Below are 19,663 nucleotides of genomic sequence, written 5' to 3' on the forward strand. Positions count from 1 at the left end.
TGTAAAATGAGATGGAGGTGCTGCCACTTTAAACAATGAACATATAACACACAACATGTTTGTACTTCGTGGTATTCCACAATGAGCTAGTTTTTAAGGTTTGAGCATACATCTCAGAACAGGCCTCACTTCACTTGTGTAACTTTAATCTAACTTAGAAAAAAGAATACATTATTAAATAAAAGAGCCTCCTCTTGGAAGAAAATAGTCACTCTTTTAGAGTATTTAGACAATAAACAAATAAACAATTTCCCATTTTGGGAATGAAATAATGCAAACTGAAGTTTCATTACACTTAAAACGTGTTTCAAGAAAACGTACCTCTTGTATACAAAACACTATTTTAAGAAATCACTGAACATGTTAACAAAATTAAAGTCATATTTCAAACATACATTCATTAGAACATTCTTGCTGTCTTTGTTTTTTTAACTACACATTTTTGGGAAGGAAGACAAGCCTGTCTACTGCATCTGGCTTCAGGCATGCCCTGCAGCATGTAACAATGCCCCCTCCCACACTGAAAACCCTCTCTGATGGGGCACTTGTTGCAGGGACAGAGAGATATTTCTTGGCCAGTTTAATGAGCCTTGGAAATTTCGGTTTGTGGTGCTTCCACCATTGAAGTGGATCGGTGTCTGGGTCTGTCTCAGGTGTCAACAGGTAGGTTTCCAACTCTGTCTCGATTTTCACAGCCTCTGATTGTTGAGGAGATGGCACTGGCACACTTTTTATGAAGAAGGCAGGCAAAGTCATTTTCTTATTGGGTGGAGCCTGTTCTTCTCTGCACAGCTGGACCAGGAATCTGTCGGGTTGAACTTGTTTCAGCAGGCAGAGACATCAGTTCAGTGAGAGCTTTTTTTATGTGTTCCACCCTGTCTGGGTCAATGTATGTTGTCCAGAACCTGGGGTCCATCAGTGGGACCATGTCCAAGAGTTCATCCTTCACAAGGTCGCTGTATTTATCATTAAGGTACCGCTGTATGTTTTTTTTATTGTTTTAGTGAGTTCACTGTCTTCCTCCGCTGGCTGTAGGAGACTAGTTTTGATCAAATGGAGTACCGGTTTAATATAGGAAACACTGACGTAAGCCTCACCAGACAGGGCATCAGTAAAGTCTTGGAGTGGTCTAACAGCCTTATTTACAGACTCTAAAACATCTATGTCTTGCCAAGTGGGCACAAGATGACGGCTTTTCTTGTCTGAACCCAGAACACGAGCTGCAGCCTTTTCCTGTTCCAGAAATCTGTATAGTTTTTTTGCTTGAACCCCATCTAATCGGGGACTCTTATATTATTTGATGAGGGGGTAGACCAAGTTCAGCCTGTCCTTCACTTATCTCTCTTCTTTTTTTTCCAACTATAGGAAAATGCAGCAACAGCCTTTTTACACACCCAATGACACGTTCAGTCTGTGGCTCCTTCACATCATTCTGTGTATAATAATGAAAACACAGATGCATCAGTTTTACTGTTATAATGAGCAAAGTTAAACATAAAGATCAATATGTCAAAACATTTTCTTCAGATTACAACATTTTACTGACGTAGCCACGCACACACACTCACATGGCACACGTACCATTATAAGTCACACATGTATATTTAGCATAAATATGTATTAGGTGTATTAGACTAAAATACATGAATTGCTTCACTGATTAACTGTTCGTGTCAATGTTCTTTGTGGGAAATCGGCATAAAGCAATAAAATGAAAGGTTACATATGAAACATACATCACATACAAAATAAGTATACTACATACAGATTAGACTCTTACTTATGGCATTGTGTAGTTTATGTCCAAAGTACTGCAGATTTGGCCACCCGATGACTTTCAGAGCTTTGATAATGTTGGTGCTGCTGTCTGTTGTCATGCAGACGAGTTGTTCTTCAGTAACGTTCCAGGAGCTCAGAGCATCTTTTAACCTCTCAGCAATTGCCTCACTTCTGTGATCATCGGGAAAGTAGGCTGTTTGCAGGCAGAAACATCTTAGAGCCCAGTTATCATCGACAAAATAAACTCATATATGGCTCCATTGTTCGGCTAGTCCACAGGTCTGTTGTGGCAGAATAAAAATGCACACCATCCAGTTCTCTTGTGATCCTTTCATGTGTCCAGTTGTACAGGTGAGGCAACTCAACTTTTGCAAAGTATTTCCAGCTTGGTAGCACATTCCTGGGATCTAATGTTTTTAGCAGGTTAATAAAGCCGCAGTTTTCCACCGTATAAATAGGCATCATGTCAGAGGCGGTCCTGGCTAGTTTTGCGCCCTGGGCGAACCACCCATCAGCGCCCCCACAACTAACCAATCCCACCCCCACCCCCAGCCCCCACCGACCCAACCACAAACCCTGCCAACGTACAAACACAAGGATATTATTTGTTATTTTTATTATTATTATTATTTATTTATTATTCAATACAAAAGTTAACAAGAATAGATAAAACGATGAGATTGATAAATGTAAATTGAACAAATTCTTCATCACACAAATACAAATGAATAAAATAAAATAAATAAAAAATAGTAATAATAATTTGAATTCAGTGCTGAGACTGTAGCAGATTTTTCAACCTGGGTCTTTCACCCTGTTTACACCTGGCACACACACACCTGACAAGTCCTGCAAAGATGTGGCTGCAGAGGGAGGTGGCTCTTCATTTTTGCCAGTGGGAGCTTCTCCAAAATATTTCAGAAGTACCCCTGAATTTACAATTAAGATAAAATATGTACGTTAGATCACACTTAACATGCATCAGTTACCAAATTAAAATAAACCATAATATTGTTTATCAACTTCCCAGACTAATAGGTATGTGAACTTGCACACAAACACAATAGTATTAGTTATACTATTTGCTTAAGTAGTTGCTTATTAGTTATATTAGTTGCTTAAGTAAAGCTAAAAACCAAATACAGTCGTCTTCTGTGGTTAAGTAGCAACATATTAGCAAGAGGATAAATAGGCTACTTTTTCATGACATGCACAATTAACGTCACTCATAGAGACCTGCATACCTTTATCTTTTGAGCGTTTCTCCGCTTCTTCTTTTCCTTCTCTTTCTGGGCACCTGATGGTTTCTTTGGTCTTTTGTCCGTGAAACACCCTTGACGCGACGTAACATCATCACCTTTTCCGTTGTCAAACCCAGAGGATCAGGCCCCACCTTGCTTTTCCTCTGAGAGTGAGACTCAACCTGCTCTCAACCTCTGCAGTTGTGAGTTGATCCCCGCCCGTCTCCGCCCTGGCTTTTCTTCTAACACACACACAACCTGCATACATGACTCTCAGCAGCAAGTTGACAAGATAGTAGGGGTTCAGCAGCGTCCATTAAGTTGACGTGGAAATGAGCGGTATTAGTCTAAAATACTGGCGATTTTTTTTTTTTTTTTGAGGGCGCTCGTTCAACCCCAAATAGATTGCGCCCTGGGCGGTTGCCCACCTTATCTATAGCTAAAAACATCCCTGCATCATGTCTTTGGCAATATACAACGTGACCGCATCCATGACCCCTTTCCATCAGGCCCCTACCATCGGTTGTCTCTTGGTGGGTTTTTGTAGGCTGTTGCTGCTTTGAGGATGTCGTAAACTGCAGGATTTCTCCCACTCCACAGAGTGCCTCTGTTTCAGGTGTTGAAGTAAATTCGTTGTGTTCCCGCCTTTGGTAGCAACAGCCTTTAAACAAATTTTGCAACGTGCCTTTTGTTGCTCCAAGTCTGAGGTTGCAAAAGGAAACCAGTTCCAAATAATTGAGGAGATGTTCCTGTAGTGTCTCTGCTGGAACCTGAAAATGGGACATTTGTTACAAACTAAGTCATGAAGTCACAAACTTGGAGAACATGAAGACACAAAGCCAGTAATGTCAGACAGGTCCAGTTTCTCTGAGCATCTGATGACATTCCGCTCTAGTTTCACAGCAGTTCTCTCAGAGTTTCTTCATGTGTGTTGTTTTCTGCAGCCTGTCAGGATGTCTGATCACAGAGGAAGGCTGTGCTTCTCTGGCCTCAGCTCTGACCTCCAACCCCTCCCATCTGAGAGAGCTGGACCTGAGATACAACCATCCAGGAGAGTCAGGAGTGAAGCTGCTGATGGCTGCACTGAAGGATCCACACATACTCAGGTATGGAGAGGCTGCTGCAGCCACACAATGTCTGATAGAGGAGGAAGATCTGCAGACATTTTCTCTGTCCTTCATTCAGCTCTGTCTCTCTGCTTCATGCTGGATATGATGTAATATGAGCAATCACTCATGTAGGAGCCTTTTTCCTTTGCTCACAGCTGAAACAGCAGATATTGTGGAGGGAGTCTCCAAGGAGAACACCTGCAGGAACAACAGTGATAACTGTCTGTTGGACAAAGATTCTTTAGTTTGGACACGTCTCTACAGGTTAAAGCCTCCTACAGAGTTTAGCTGTGTTAGTCAGAGCCGAGCAAAGCAAAGTCCAGACAGAAGCAGAGCTGATCAGTTATTACAGACACACAGCAACAACAAGCTAACTCTGCATCCAGCTGTCATCCTGGTTTTTATCTCCAATCTGGTCTTTGTTCTGGTTTTCAGTCTGATCACACACTCTAACTCTGTTTTCTCATTTCCTCTGATAGTGTTGTCTTGTTGTTGTTGTCTATTGATACTGACAGCAGCGTGCTGTTATCTAGTTGCTGGTGTGTGACGTGGTTCTGCAGAGCAAACCAGTGTATCATGTCAGACTGGAAACCAAAATTAGAAGCTGCAGAATCTTCCCGGTTCTTCAGCTCAGGAATCTGCAGATCAAATGTTGTTGTTCTTTAAAATGAGTCTGAATTTCAATTTGAGTTTTAAGGGTCACAAACATCTGTAGTGTTGCTTTAAAGGAAAAATCTGTCATTACTAGAAACATCCTTTCTGTCCTCTGACACTGGATCAGAGATGGTCCAGGACATGTTAGCCTAGCTTAGCATGAATATTTCTAAACCTGATGTAAAGATGGCCGTGTGAGTGTCTTTGTCTTCCTGCTGCTTCCAAATAATTTGTAAATTCTACAAGAATTATTCATCTAATCTCTCTGAAACTCTGGAATGGGTTTATAAAGTTTTCCCGCCTGTTTCTTTGTGCGTTCTGCAGGGATCATGTCTGATAAAATGAGAATGAGAAGATCAAAAACTTCAGACGCTGAGTGCAGCAGCAGCTCTGCTGTAATGAATAAACTGAAAGTACTCAATACAAAGATGGACCGTATGCAGCGCGTTAGAGAAGCAGGTCAACAGTAAAACTGACAGCCTGCTGGTGTGTTGGAAAACTTAAACTCAGAGAACCAAGATGCAATGAAAAGGGAATTAGAAAAATCTATTAAAGAAATGAAGCGTATCAGAAATCATCCTAGAATTCCACTAACTTGATGCGACGTGTTTCTTTACGGTGATAAAGTTCTGTATGTTTTATTGTTTCTCCTACAGACAATTTTGAATACCTGTTTATTTATACTAAACATAAGTCAGCATTCTTCAAGCAGGAACAACATTTATAAAGCATAATAAAGCGGTAGCAGCCAGTGTGCAGCCATTTGGATAGTGGACATGAACACTGACAGAGGGGCTGCGAGCTGAATCCTCCTACTTTAAAGTGCATTCTGAACATGGTAGCATGTTGTGTAAATCATTATAAAGTGAGAGCAACTTGTGTGCAACTGTTCAGACCGTGGACATGACCACTCCGAGAGTGTTTGCAACCACGCTCGGAGAAGTTGCAACCCTTCTTGGCAGCGCTTATAACCACAGTCACCAAAGATCACAGAATCACTCCAAGTTAGTGTAGCAAAGTTAGCTTGATCCAGCGAGTTTACAAGAAGGACACAGAGCTGAGCCTGAGGGCTGATTGGTTAATAGGGAGGTTAGAAATGCCCACCTCATCAGGATACACTGGAGGGAATAATACGTGAGGCAAAGTAAATGTGTGCATTAGGAAAAGTGGAAATGTAGGACGGTAAAAATAAATGCATAAATAAATAAAGGAGGAAATAAAATTAATGGGTGAAGAATTAAATAAAATTGGCATAGGAAAAAAAGTAGATAAATGTAATAAATAAATGTTAATTTTTTTTATTTGACAGTGGTTGTGGATTACAATTTGTAATTTTTAGATTGTACACAAAGTCTCAAACAAGAGAGGATGAGTTCTCTGATGATAGTGGTAGAGTCCAGGTGTTTGGCTGTGTGGTTCCTAGATGAAGTTGAGTCAGGGGTTGAGTCAGCAGCAGGGTGGATCAGTAGGTGAGCAGGCAGAATAAAAAAGCCATTCCCTACAGCATTGCCACGCTCAACAGCTCAGTTAAAATTGTCCAGTTCAGCAGTCTACACAAACCCATGGTTTATCTTTCCTACATTTGTGGCATGTGTATTTATCACATTGTGAACACTTTTCAGTTCTGTGGTTCCTGTTGCTCTTCTTCAGCACCTGACTCTGCTTTTTCTGAGGAAATGTCCTGGGGTTTGTTGAAGCTGCAACCTTTGTACAACACATGCGTGTTCATTGTTACGTCCCCCTTTTTGTCCAGGGGTCAAAAGGACAGTAACACAGAAACGGCCGGACCAAGGGTAAATAAAATACAATGTTTATTAACAGAAATGGGTTCCAAAACACGAACAACCCTTAACCGGCAAATATTACAAAACAAACAAACTCAAAGTGTCCCTTTCGGGTATTTAACAATTACCATTAACACTACTCAGTAACAAAAGAAAACAAAATAAACACACGCTCTCAGGCGGACTTGTATCAAAACAAAACCAAACTCCTAATAAACCAAACACAAAACCTCCTTCTTTCAGGCAGGGACGGTACCAAAGCTCAGAACACAAAAAGATATTTATCATTAAACCAACTACTAAACCACACAGAAAAGTCTCTTAACCACACAATCCAAACTCTTTCTCAAAGTGGCAGGCATGTGTCCCACAGTCCACAGCTGCCCTGAATGATGGTGATGAAGGAGGCCTCTTCTCCGGATTGAGCAGCTTGTTTGGGGAGTGAGGGGTAAGACGGCCAATCAGGGATCAGGGGAGGCGGGTGCTGGGCCGTCTCCACAGTCAGCGTCTCCAGCACGTCCTGCAACTCTCTCCTGGCTGGCTGATAAGCCGGCGGGCGTCACATTTATCGCTGCCAGATCGAGCATGTTGTTAAACACAGCGATGGGCTGCCTCCATGTTCCTGCACGCACTGTGTAGGCATGTACTTTCTGGTCATAATGTTAACACCACACTTCAGATGGTTGTAGTCGGTAACAGTGTTGGGTTTTCTTTTGCGTGTTTCTTCAATCTTCACTTTCTGGTGCATGGTGCTGAGAATACAGACAGATTTGTTCTTTTTTGGTGCAAACACCGTCAGCAAAGCACTGTCAGATGTTAATCCCTGTGTGGAGAATTCTTTCATCGTGAAGCATCTTTGGCTGGGGGTGGAACTTCCTGCCTTATCTTGTTCATGGTGCCAAGAAGAGTTGTGTTTCTTTGCAGGAGCCTGTTAGCCAGAGACAGTGATGTAAAAAAACTGCCAGTTGTAAGAGTCCTGCCCACATCCATAAATGGCTCCAATAGTTTTATGACCACGTTCTCTGATAGTTGCTCTCCTGTGGTACGAGTGGGGTCTTTTTCTAAGTGGAAAAAGAATGGCACTGCACATGAATTTGGTTTCCAAATCTGCTGCGATCAAAATTTGATTCCAAATTTGTCAGCCTTGGATGCAGTGTATTGGATAAAAGGACAGCGGACCTTTGTTGGGAAAAGCTGCTCGTCGTCTGTAATGTGTCGTCCTGGCTTGTAAGACAACACGCAATTCCTGATGAAATGTTGCCAGATGTCAGAGATAGCAGCAAACTTATCCTTTTTCACACGCACCACACAGGTGTCTTTGTCATCAAACCGCAGGTGTTTCATGATCGCTTGAAATCTGTTTGGAGGTATTGTTTCTTTTATGGCTGGCACAAGGAAATGCTCTGACCGAACATCACTCACTACTCTAACTCTGGATGTTGCTGCTCTGCTAAACAAAACTGAAATGAAGGCCATAAGCTCATAAACAGCCAAGCTGCAACTTGGGTCAGCCCTGCGGTCTTGCTGGGTTGTGCACTGAGTGATGGAGAGCAACATGTTGATGTTGATCAAGCACAAGAAACTCTGGAGACGGCTACTGATTTTATGCTTGACGTACTCTGTAGGCTCTCCTCTGTCATAAAACGCTGGTTCTTTTGATCCACATGTAGTAAGATGCTCAACTTCTTGCTGGATCCACAGTAATTATACACATTCATTCTTACAAAAAGCGTTGATGTGCATAGCTTCGCAGCTTCACTTTACAAAAGATTGCACAACCATAAGGATGAAAAGTTGGTTTTGTTTCCATCCTAACAATGGATGGTTTGTGACATGCAAATATATCTGTGACTTTGCTCTCTTTGTCTTGGTGTATTCACACATTATCATCTGAATAAAGCTTGATGACATTGCAAAGTGTTGCACATTATGCGTTGACATTGTGAATTGCTTCTCCACTCTAACTAGAAAGACTCAAACCTCACCTCCATGAAGTTTCTACAGTTCCTATGTGTAGGCCACTTTCAAGAAGTGAAACATACAAACCAGGGAATTTAGCATGTAATCATGTGTGTAAAATAAATCTAAAGGAATATCAGGTTTTCTACTTTTCACCAGAACTTGGGGTGAAGAAAATGCTGATAATATCATAAATGTGTATGTTCATGGTGGAGTATTGCACTTCAGAAAATTCTCAGAAATAAAGCCACAGTTACCAAAGTAAAGATGTTGTTGCTCTTTGGTTTTTTGGAGTAACTGATTCCACAGTTAGCACTTTATCTGTGCGATGCATAACCCTAAGTAGATCAGAAAGTATTTGCTGTTGGTTGGGAAACCTTCGAAGTCTAAAACCATTCCTTTTAATTTTGTAATTATTGATGAAAATAACCAAACAACAAGCTCACAATGTGTTGCTATATGTTGAACTTATAGCTCTGCTATTTTCTTGTGACATTTTTGTATGATGAAGTAGGGCATCAATTCATGAAAAAAGATGAAATATAGAAATAAAAAGGTTTCTGCCCAACAGCAGTTAAGTATAGCATGGCAGCATTGAATATCTGTTGATCTGTCAACCTTGATTCCACTTTTTAATACGTATTATTGACCTAAATTAATTTGTTACTTTTTTTTATTTGACCAAAACTAGACTAAAACCTTTTTGAGTTTTTGTCGACTAAAACTGGACTAAAACGATTAAACTTAGACATGACTAAAATGTGACTAAAACTAATAATCATTTTAATCCTGGAGACTAAAACTAAGATTAAAACTGGGATCGGGGCTTAATTTGAGCCGGTGTCGTGCCAAGACAGTTATCCCTGCCAGAAATTGTACCCCCTGACGCGGGAGCGCGCACTTGTTGTGTCTAGTGTTAGTTTCTTCATTGTGCTGGATTTCACCTTGTAAACTTAAAATGAACAGCGTGCTTGTTGCTCAACCATCATATATTGTTCTGCACACTCTCGGAGCTTGGTATATCAGGATCTGTCCTCTCGTGGTTTATGTCCTAGCTCACAAGAAGATCATTCAAAGTATCTTGGAGAGAGGGAGTGTCCACATCACATGGGCTGACAACAGGGGTGCCTCAGGGCTCGGTGCTTGGCCCTCTTCTCTTTTCACTATACACCTCCTCACTTGGTGCAGTCATTGGCTCTCATGGCTTCTCCTACCACTGCTATGCAGATGACACTCAGCTTTTCCTTTCTTTCCCACCTGACGACACAACCGTCTCAATGCGAATATCAGCATGCCTTGCTGATATCTCCGCATGGATGAAGGATCGCCACCTTCAGCTAAATCTGTCCAAGACTGAGCTTATTGTCTGTCCAGCCAATCCTTCCTTACCAACACAGATAAGCGTGCAGATCGACTCTATCACACTTGTGCCTACGTCTTCTACCAGGAATCTCGGTGTCATGGTAGACAACCAGCTGACCTTTAAGGACCATGTTGCCTCGGTTGCCCAGTCTTGCCAATTTTCTCTCTACAACATCAGGAGGATCAGACCCTACCTGACTGAACACATGGCACAGTTCCTGGTCCAGGCTCTGGTCATTTCACGCATTGACTACTGCAACTTTGTGGAATTTTATTTATCAAAGATCACACACTAAGTGAGAATCAAACAAAGTATTTTAATAAGAGCTGATCAGCAATGAGAGTCCCACAGTCAAAGGGGTTTTGGCTGCACGAGTCTGAACAGATGCATTTGGGTTTGGTTTATATAAACTAGCATGAGCTGATCACATCAAGACAAATCATTAGTCCTCTGTTTCAAAGGAATGTTACAAGAAGACTGGAAGGGGAGGTAAATGAAGCTCACTCAATTCTTATCTGGGTACAAGTCATCCTCCTTCCTCAGTAAAACACAAGACAAGGTTTTGTAACAATACAAAGTGCATGTGTATAAAATTTTCCATTACAATCCACCCCTTTGATTAAAATGCAACATGTTAATCAAACATAAAGAGAAAATTTACTCAAAGGACTCTAAACCACTAGCATGAAATGAATGAATGAAAAATACTTTATTAATCCCAAAGGGAAATTCAATATTGTAGTAGTAGTAATTTTTTTTATTTTTTTTTAAAAAAACAATCACATTAATTAATTAAGGGCTTTGTTCTTCAGCCTGATAGCTGCTGGAAGGAAGGATCTTCTGTATCTCTCTGTCTTGCATCGGACTTGAACAAGCCTCCCACTGAACACACTCTGTTGTTTCGTCACGGCGTTGTGTAGAGGGTGTGAAGGATCTTCCATTATCTTCGTCAGCTTGTACAGAATTCTTTTTTTGATGATCAACTCCAGCGGCTCCAGAGTTACTCCAAGCACAGAACCAGCTTTCTTGATCAGTTTGTTAATTCTTTTCAAGTCTCTGGTTCTGATGCCGCTGCCCCAGCAGATTGCTGCAAAGCTGATTGCACTTTCAACAACAGACCTGTAGAACATTTGCAACATTTTGGTGCAGACGTTAAAAGATCTCAGCTTCCTTAAGAAGTAGAGTCTGCTCTGACCTTTCTTGTAAATGTACTCAGTGTTGCTTTTCCACTCAAGTCTGTTGTCCAGCTGAACTCCAAGGTACTTGTATTCCTCCACCACCTCCACCTCCTCTCCCATGATGGAAACACTTCTATGTGTGTTCTTGTTCCTCCTGAAGTCAACAATCATCTCCTTTGTTTTCTTGGTATTCAAGATGAGATGATTGTCACCGCACCATTTCACAAACTGACCGACCAGTTCTCTGTACTCTGCTTCTTGTCCATCACTGATACACCCAACAACTGCTGAGTCATCAGAGTATTTCTGCAGATGACAGAACTCAGAGTTGTACTGGAAGTCTGAGGTGTACAGCGTGAATAGAAATGGTGAAAGTACAGTCCCTTGTGGTGTTCCAGTGCAGCTGACCACCATCTCAGACACACAACCTTTCAGTCTCACAAACTGTGGTCTGTTTGTGAGGTAGTCGTAAATCCAGGTGGTTGTGGAGGGATCCACCTGGAATTTCTGCAGCTTCTCACACAGCAGAGCAGGCTGAATCGTATTAAAAGCACTTGAGAAATCAAAGAACATGACCCTCAAAGTGCTGCCTGACTGGTCCAGATGAGAGTGGGCTCTCTGAAGCAGGTATATGATGGCATCTTCAACCCCAAGCCCATTACGGTATGCAAACTGTAATGGGTCCTGAAAGGTGTTCACCTGCTTGCTGAGGTGAGCCAGTAAGAGTCTCTCCAGGACTTTCATGACGTGAGATGTCAGGGCGACTGGTCTGTAGTCTTTTGGTTCAGCTGGTTGTGGTTTTTTAGGCACTGGAACAAGGCAGGATGTTTTCCACAGCACCGGGATTCTTCTCTGACTCAGGCTGGTGTTGAACAGGTGCTGGAGAATCGGACATAGCTGTTTTGAGCAGGTCTTGAGAACTCTGGGACTGACACCATCTGGACCTGCAGCCTTGTTCTGGTTCAGTTTCACCAGTTGTTGCATGACTTGGTTACAGGAGACAGACAGAGTGGAGGTGGAGGCAGAGGAGGTTTCAGGAAGTCCTGATGTGGAGGGAGATGAGGTTGTGTCCAGGTCCTTGACTGAGCTGCAGGGTGACAGAGTGGAGGTGTGATAGGAAAGCTGTGGGCTCATGGAGGGTGTGTGGCTAGTTGGGGTTGAAGCAGGAGGTGAGCTAAACCTATTGAAGAACATGTTCAGTTCATTCGCTCTGTCCAGACCTCCATCAGTCTGATCCTCCTTTATCCCGAAGCCAGTGATCTTCTTCATTCCTGACCACACATCCCTCACATTGTTTTTCTGAAGCTTACTTTCCAACTTCTTCCTGTAGTCCTCCTTGCACTTCTTCATTTGTGTTTTAAGTTGTTTTTGTGTGGACTTCAATAACTCCCTGTCTCCATCCCTAAAAGCTTTCTTTTTGATGTTCAGCAGCTTTTTCAGGTCACTGGTGATCCAGGGTTTGTTATTGGGGAAGCACCTCACTGTTCTTGTTGGAACGGTGCTGTCCACACAGAAGTTAATATAATCTGTCACACACTCAGTCAAGGCATTGATGTCATCTCCATGAGGTTCACATAGGACGTTCCAGTCTGTAGCCTCGAAGCATCCTCTCAGAGCATCTTCAGCTTCATTAGACCAGGTTCTAATAGCCTTTCTAATGACTGGTTGTTGCTGAACGATGGGCTTGTAGGAGGAGGAGAGAAGAACTAGGTTATGGTCTGATCTTCCTAAAGGTGGCAGGGCAAAGGAGCTGTATGCATTTTTAATATTTGCATAAAATAAGTCCAACGTTTTGTTTTCTCTGGTGGAGCAGCTGACAAACTGTTGGAAAGTTGGTAGAGTTGCAGAGAGGGAGATGTTGTTAAAATCTCCAGAGATCGCCACAAATGCGTTTGGATGTTGTGTTTGAAGCCTGGCCACTACAGAGTTAATGACATCACAGGCTGCGTCTGGAGCGGTACCAGGTAATATATATACCGCTACCAGAATAACGCATGTGAACTCTCTGGGTAAATAATACGGGCGGAGACTCACAGCTAGCAGTTCAATGTCTCTATTGCAGATCTTCTCTTTAACAGTGACATGTTCAGGATGACACCAGCGCTGGTTTACCAGCACCGCAATTCCACCTCCCTTCAGCTTCCCGCTGAGTTGTTTATTGCGGTCTGCACGGACCGTCCTGAAGCCGTGTACAGACGCATTACAGTCTGGGATGTGTTCATGCAGCCATGTCTCGGTGAAGCACATAATACTGCACTCTCTGTATTCTTTAAGAGACCTGGTTAGCACCTGAAGTTCATCAATTTTGTTAGCTAGCGATCTCACGTTTCCCATAACAACCGTTGGAAGAAACGGTTTGAATCGCCACCGTTTTTCTCTCTGCCTCGCTCCTGCCCTGCATCCTCTTCTCTTTCTTTTCAACTCCGTTGGGATTTGAAGTGTTGTTTCACTGATAATCTTGAGTTTGGAGAGTTTTATCAGTTGATCCTGATGGTAAACAAGTCTCGTTGCCATGGAGACTCACAATAACAAGTCTTGCAAAAAAAGAAAAAATATTCAGAAAAATCTCCCGTATAGCACAGCCTCTGACCAGCGCGAAAAATCTACCCGAACAGACACAGATTGACAGCTGATGTCTTAAAAAAGACGGCTATATTGCAAAAAAATCACAAGTTAAAAACAGAGCTACTACAATTGCTGCTGCCACCTAGCGGCGCATTCTAGAACCAGCTTCATAACCAGCATCATAATACAGAGAGATATCCACTGGAGCATAATGACAAACATGGACACTGAACGTTCTGTTAAGCATACATTTGATCAGAAAAAGAACACAGCAAAAGACAACCAGAACACAAAGTAAGAATACAACCAGAAGAGTAGCAACTCTAATCAAAATAATAACCCAGGAACCACTAGTAAGCCAATCCCAAAAATTCCACCCCTTAGAGGGTAAATTAGCATTATTGAGGTCCTGCAGAGTGTCCCAGAGATCAGTAAGGGCATCATGGATCACAGACAAGTTAGCAGATGTATCAGGGACAAAGGTGCAACACTGATGTCCAATCAGAGCACAAGTGCCACCTTGTGAAGCTAATAAAAATCAAGAGCCATCCTGTTTTGCAGGGACATTATTTTCAAAACCTAAACTTCCTCTTGCAGCAAACTAAAGCCAGAATCCACTAGAGAGGTTACATTTTCCAAAGAGATAGATAAACCTTCCACAGCCCATGCTAATACCCCATACCTCACTAGAGTAAAGCCATCATAGCACCTTTCATAGAGGTGGGGAAGCATACGGATTAGTATGATCTCATAAGCGGAAAACAGTTCTGGTTGAAACACAAGTGGAATTAGTATTGCTAGAAAACTCAGCGGGCCTCCTCCAGGAGAGAGGAGGGCGCAGGTGTGGCCAGGTAATGTTCCTAGGGTGTAATCTATTACCCATGATCAGAGTCCACAAAGTGGTATTCAAAGGGACTGGATATGGAATAAAAACTGATTGAGTAGGTGTGGCATGCGGCACCAGTCCACAAACATAACAACTGTCATTTGTCAATTTATGAGCAGACATATTAGCAACTTGCCACCAAAGGTTATCAGTGTGATCATGATGCTGAAGGGTGTGGTCATCTCGGCGGTGCCTCCTCAAGGAGGGTGCTTCTGTCCCCTGCAATCATCTGGCGGGCTGGGACGAAGCTGGGGCGCGTTGTGTTGGATGAGGACCGGTTGGATCCAGGTACCAGAGGAGGAGGGTGACAAGGATGAAGAAGATGACGCACTTCCATCCCCTCATGGCAGCCTGGGTGCACTTCATGTTGCCACGTGGAGGGTAGACTACCTCACACGGGACTGACCTCAGGGATTACTCTGCCCTGTGGTTGAGAGGTCAGCTGAAGCTGGGGTTGGTGTACCTTGGGACCTCCTGCAGTGGGATACGTAGATCCATGTGGACCTTTCAGCGACCTTCATGGCTGTGTGAGTGACCAACAGGACCTGGGGTCTCATTTATAACCGTTGCGTACGCACAAAATGGGGCCTGAAACTGGCGTACGCCTCTTTTAACGCAAAGGTTGTGATTTATAAAAAACAAACTTGACGTGAAAATGTGCGGTCTTTCACGGCAGCTCTGACCCATGCGTACGCTGGTTTTGGAGGCTGGGGGAATTGGCGACACAGATGGAGAGGTGGGGAATTAACAACACACTGCATCCAGAGTCCTCTTGTGGCAGCGTGGGGTCCTGTCACCATGTCTCCAATTAATTTTGCGCTCTGGCTGTATGACCGCAGATGTGATTTCGGCTCACTGGTCAGAGTGCATGACTTCAACCCGGCAAGAGTTCATAACCCGTCTCCGCTGTCTATGCGTCCTGCTACACTCTTCCACATCCAGTTTCCCTATATTGCAGGAGAACAGGCCGACATTAAAAGGCAATTTGCAGCAATGTCCGGTTTTCCTAATGTAATCGGCGCAATTGACTGCACTCATATTGCTATAAGGGCCCCATATGTCGATGAATTCATGTATGTCAATAGGAAGCATGTGCATACTATCAATGTTCAAGTCATATGTCAATCCAACATGATGTTGACAAATGTAGTAGTTGCACGATGGCCTGGCTCTACACATGACTCTTACATCCTAGCGCAAAGCAGTGTAGAGAAGAGACTGCAGGCAGGCGCTGTACGTGATGGCTGGCTTCTTGGTAAGACAATAACTTTATATTGACAACCAGCTTAGCCAGATGCAGACCACTGATGCACTGTTTCATTGAAATGCAGGGGACAGTGGCTACCCCCTCCGGCGCTGGCTCCTGACCCCCTTCCCAAACCCCACAGAGCGCAGAGGAGACCCTGTTCAATACCGCTCACTCCCGTGCGCGCTCAACTGTAGAGCGCGCCATCGGCCTTTTAAAATGCCGGTGGCGGTGTCTGGATGCGTCAGGGGGTAGATTATTGTACCATTCCCAAAAGGTGTGCAGGATCGTGAGGGCGTGTGGCGTGCTGCACAACCTGGCACTGAGGCACGGCATCCAACTACCTCCTGGCCTCCCCCCTCCTCGGAATGCCGACCCTCACCCACAGCCCCCTCCCAGACACAGGGAGTTCCAACACGGGGCACGGCTCCGTGAGGAGGTCATGCAGCGATTAAGCAGACAATAAGGTTCACTTTTTCACAAGCTCTTTTAATGTGTTTGAAATGTCGAACATAATGTCACACAAATTATGCAGCGTTGTTCTGATTTCCTTCAGTTCATTGATGGTTTCTTTTTGATCTCCGCCATGGTCCGCTCTGTCCCGCTCACAGAGTTAACTGAGGTAACTATGTGTTGCCACTCACGACACTTACTCTTATTTGTCACGCCACTACTGTGGCTACCAAACAAAATAATTTTTCGACTCTCCACCTCACTCACTAATGCATCGATTTCTGGCTCTGTGAAGTTGCGTTTTTTGGTTCGCTTCCCTGCGGTTGCCGTTGTTCATGGATCACAACATGGATCAGCTGGCTCATTTTAATACACGCTGAGGTACTTTGCATTGACCATTTATGGTGGAAAGTGGGTGTGTAGTGGGCGGAACATGAGCCAAATTCACCTGCGCAAACTTCAAGGACGAGTGTGATTTATAAAGGGGAAATTGCTTGCACCTGTGCGTACGCACGGTTTTATAAATCAGAATATTTTATGGCGTACGCCATCTTCCGGTTTTGGGCGTAAGTACACTTTTAGTAAGAATCCTACGCACAGTTTTATAAATGAGACCCCTGGAATGGACCCAGCCACCTTTCAAAACGCCAGTGCTTTCTTCTCGTCTCCCAGACCAAAACCCAGTCTCCCGGAACCAAGGAGTGGAGCAGATCTGATGCTGGCATGGCAGGCCTTCCTTAACCACACTGTGCACCTGTGAAAGAACTTTCTGTTCAAAAGGAATCAGAGATGTTATTGAGAATACCACCCCCCTTTTGGCACATGGTCCACCCCATGTGACAACCTAGCAAACCAGGGGAAGAAATGACAAGGAAGAAATGACAAGAAAGGCAGGGTTTTCCATCAGTAGCGCGCACAATACCTGCAGAACCAGGGGTGCATGGTGAAATAGTCAATTTACCAAAAAACTGATATACTTTCCATCTTTGTTAATATGTTACAGTATTCCAGATAAGAGTAAAATTGTACACAAAACATCAAAATTCCTGTATGCTTGAATCCTGGAGTTGCCTATTCCAGCATCCCCCTGTAAAAACAATCCTCATCAGTACAAGCACATGTGTACATGGTAATAATCATCTCCACCTGTAAAAGTTCTATCCCAAAATGTCATATGGGTTAAAGTCAGGTTTGAATGTAAAATGCACATACACATATTTTACAAAAGATATTTAATGTAGACGTCTCCTCCTCCTGTAAATAGATTATCAGACCTGCTTTTCAGGAAAATAAATAAGTGTAACTGTTAATGGCAAGAGAATTAGCAGTGTTATAAACCAGCAATCAGCCTTCTGTGGAAGCAATCCTGGATAAGAACCTGCAAGAAGTTCATTCAATATCAGTCCATCAATCATCTGTCTTTAGGTCAGAGTCAGAAACTTTGTCAAAGTCAGGTCAGTAGTTCTGCGCAGAAAGGCCAAATCAGAGCAGGTCAATTTTCCTGCATTCATGAGGATCCTTAGAGTTCATTTTAAACTGTTTGGAAAACATTAATTGTTTTGGAGATTTTGTCGTTAATACTTTCAACTCCAAGATGATATGGACTCAAACCCAATTTAAATTTCTTTTAATGTGTCCATCATCAGCCAAATTTGCTCGAGCAGCGCTTTTCTCTTTTAATCTTTTACAAAACCCTTTTTTCATTATTATAATTTTTACAAGAGACTCAGTTTAAAATATCCATGGATATCAGACCAATATGAAACAAATTTTTTATTTTTTCTTTGTGGTATCCCAGTATTCATTTTATAGTGCATTTTCTTGTTTTAATGCAGAGCTAACAATGACCTAAAAGTAATTTTATCTGCCTCAACATTTGTTGTTTAAGTGTTTAAGGTTTTCTTTGTTTTACTTAAAGTAATTGCATACAGTTACATCTGATGACAATTAATAGAGGAGCTCCTTTAATGTAATTTAAATTTCATTTATATATTTTCTTTAGGTCTTATGAAATTCCCTCTAAGCAATTTATTTATTGATTCATCTGTTTTCAGACAGATTTCAGATTCTTAGTTTGCTTGTCTGAAAAATAAATCTATTATGCCTTCAGTTTGTATCTTTAAAACTGTTTCAGATTCAATTCTTGTTTAATATAGATTATAGATACAGTACCAAGAGTATTAAAACCTTAACTTAAACCATTTGTGAAAGATAAAATAATATAATTAGAACCCAGAGACACATGAACAGTTTTGGTGCAAATCACGCACACACTTTTTTCAGGAAATCAGGGGACTTGCAGTTTGCATCACCACAGAGAACCAAGCAGGGAAACTGCCGTTTGGTATTTACAGAAATGTACATAAGGATCAGAATGTTGGCATTTCCACCTCAGGCAGGAAGGTTTTACTCACTCTCACTGCTTCAGCTGTAGGAATGAGAGAGATACCATCTTATCAGATCCTGGGTCAACGGTTAGACGGTAATCTGGAGAAAATATAAATTCATGTGTCAGTGAGTAACAATTAGGATGCATCTGAAGGGATAAAATAAACAAAACATTATTTTAATCTGGTTTTACTCATTTCTCTCCTTTATAAATGAGCCGATCAGTGTTGGATAATTGAGGAAAGGTTGTTGCCACCAGCTCACTAAACATGTTCTGTTCTTTCTAAATCATGAAAACAAAACAAGACAGGGTTAGTAGCTCATGTCATGTCATGTTATATGATCCTAGCAAGCAAGTACTTCATTGCAGTGAGCGTGCGTGTATTTGTGCATGTAAAGGTGTCTCTAGTTCCAGCTGTGAACTAGTCTTTTGTGTGGGAAATGTCTAGAAGTGAAGCTTTCTTCTGTTTACTCTTTTAACACTTTCTTTCCATAAAAAGATGTAGATCTGCTTAACTTCAATATAGGATTTTGAATGAAATCATTAATTATTTGTGATATGAAATCAGAACAATCTCACCATCATTGTGTTAACTGGTCACATGACTGCTTCCATCTCCGAGTTAGCTCTGCCGTGGACCAGTCAGATGGCAAACCGCCTTTTGATTTTATGGCCAATGACCCTTCTCACCACGTGGATGTTCTCTCTCTGGTCAGTAGAACCGGATGGTTTTCCAACCTCGGGCCCCCAGCACCCACCTCTTTGTTCGCCCCTCAAAGTCCAGCGGCCACGCCACCTCGGAGCTGGACTACAGAGCTCACAGTCAGTTTCTTGTCCCAGTTTAGTCTTCTTGTCCTCTGAACAAACGCATGATCGGGAGCGTTGTGGAGGATGGTGTCCTACCATCCAAAAACAGATGTTTACACGTCCATCAAACATCTGGTTTCAGTCTCTTTGAAAGTAGAAGCAGAGGAACTCTGGTGGTAAATGCTGGATATCAGATGTCTTTGTTTCTTCTCTTGAATCTTGTAGAACATCAAGTGGAGCTGGTAGGAAT

The 19,663-nt window shown here is 42.6% G+C and overlaps 1 protein-coding gene and 1 long non-coding RNA gene across 2 annotated transcripts in view; both read left to right on the forward strand.

The window, feature by feature from the left end:
* The window catches only part of LOC121647513 (NLR family CARD domain-containing protein 3-like), a gene marked incomplete at its 5' end in the record, with an annotated part of 33,550 nt that overhangs the window by 7,569 nt on the left and 6,318 nt on the right, over positions 1-19,663 (forward strand). The gene's annotated exons all lie outside the window — the stretch shown is intronic.
* Positions 1,666-19,072, forward strand: LOC121647029. Its single transcript, XR_006011770.1, has 3 exons — positions 1,666-1,678; positions 2,818-2,821; positions 19,005-19,072. It is a non-coding gene; the product is annotated as an uncharacterized LOC121647029 (long non-coding RNA).

This window comes from Melanotaenia boesemani, chromosome 10 (genome assembly GCF_017639745.1).
Source record: "Melanotaenia boesemani isolate fMelBoe1 chromosome 10, fMelBoe1.pri, whole genome shotgun sequence".
NCBI lineage: Eukaryota > Metazoa > Chordata > Actinopteri > Atheriniformes > Melanotaeniidae > Melanotaenia > Melanotaenia boesemani.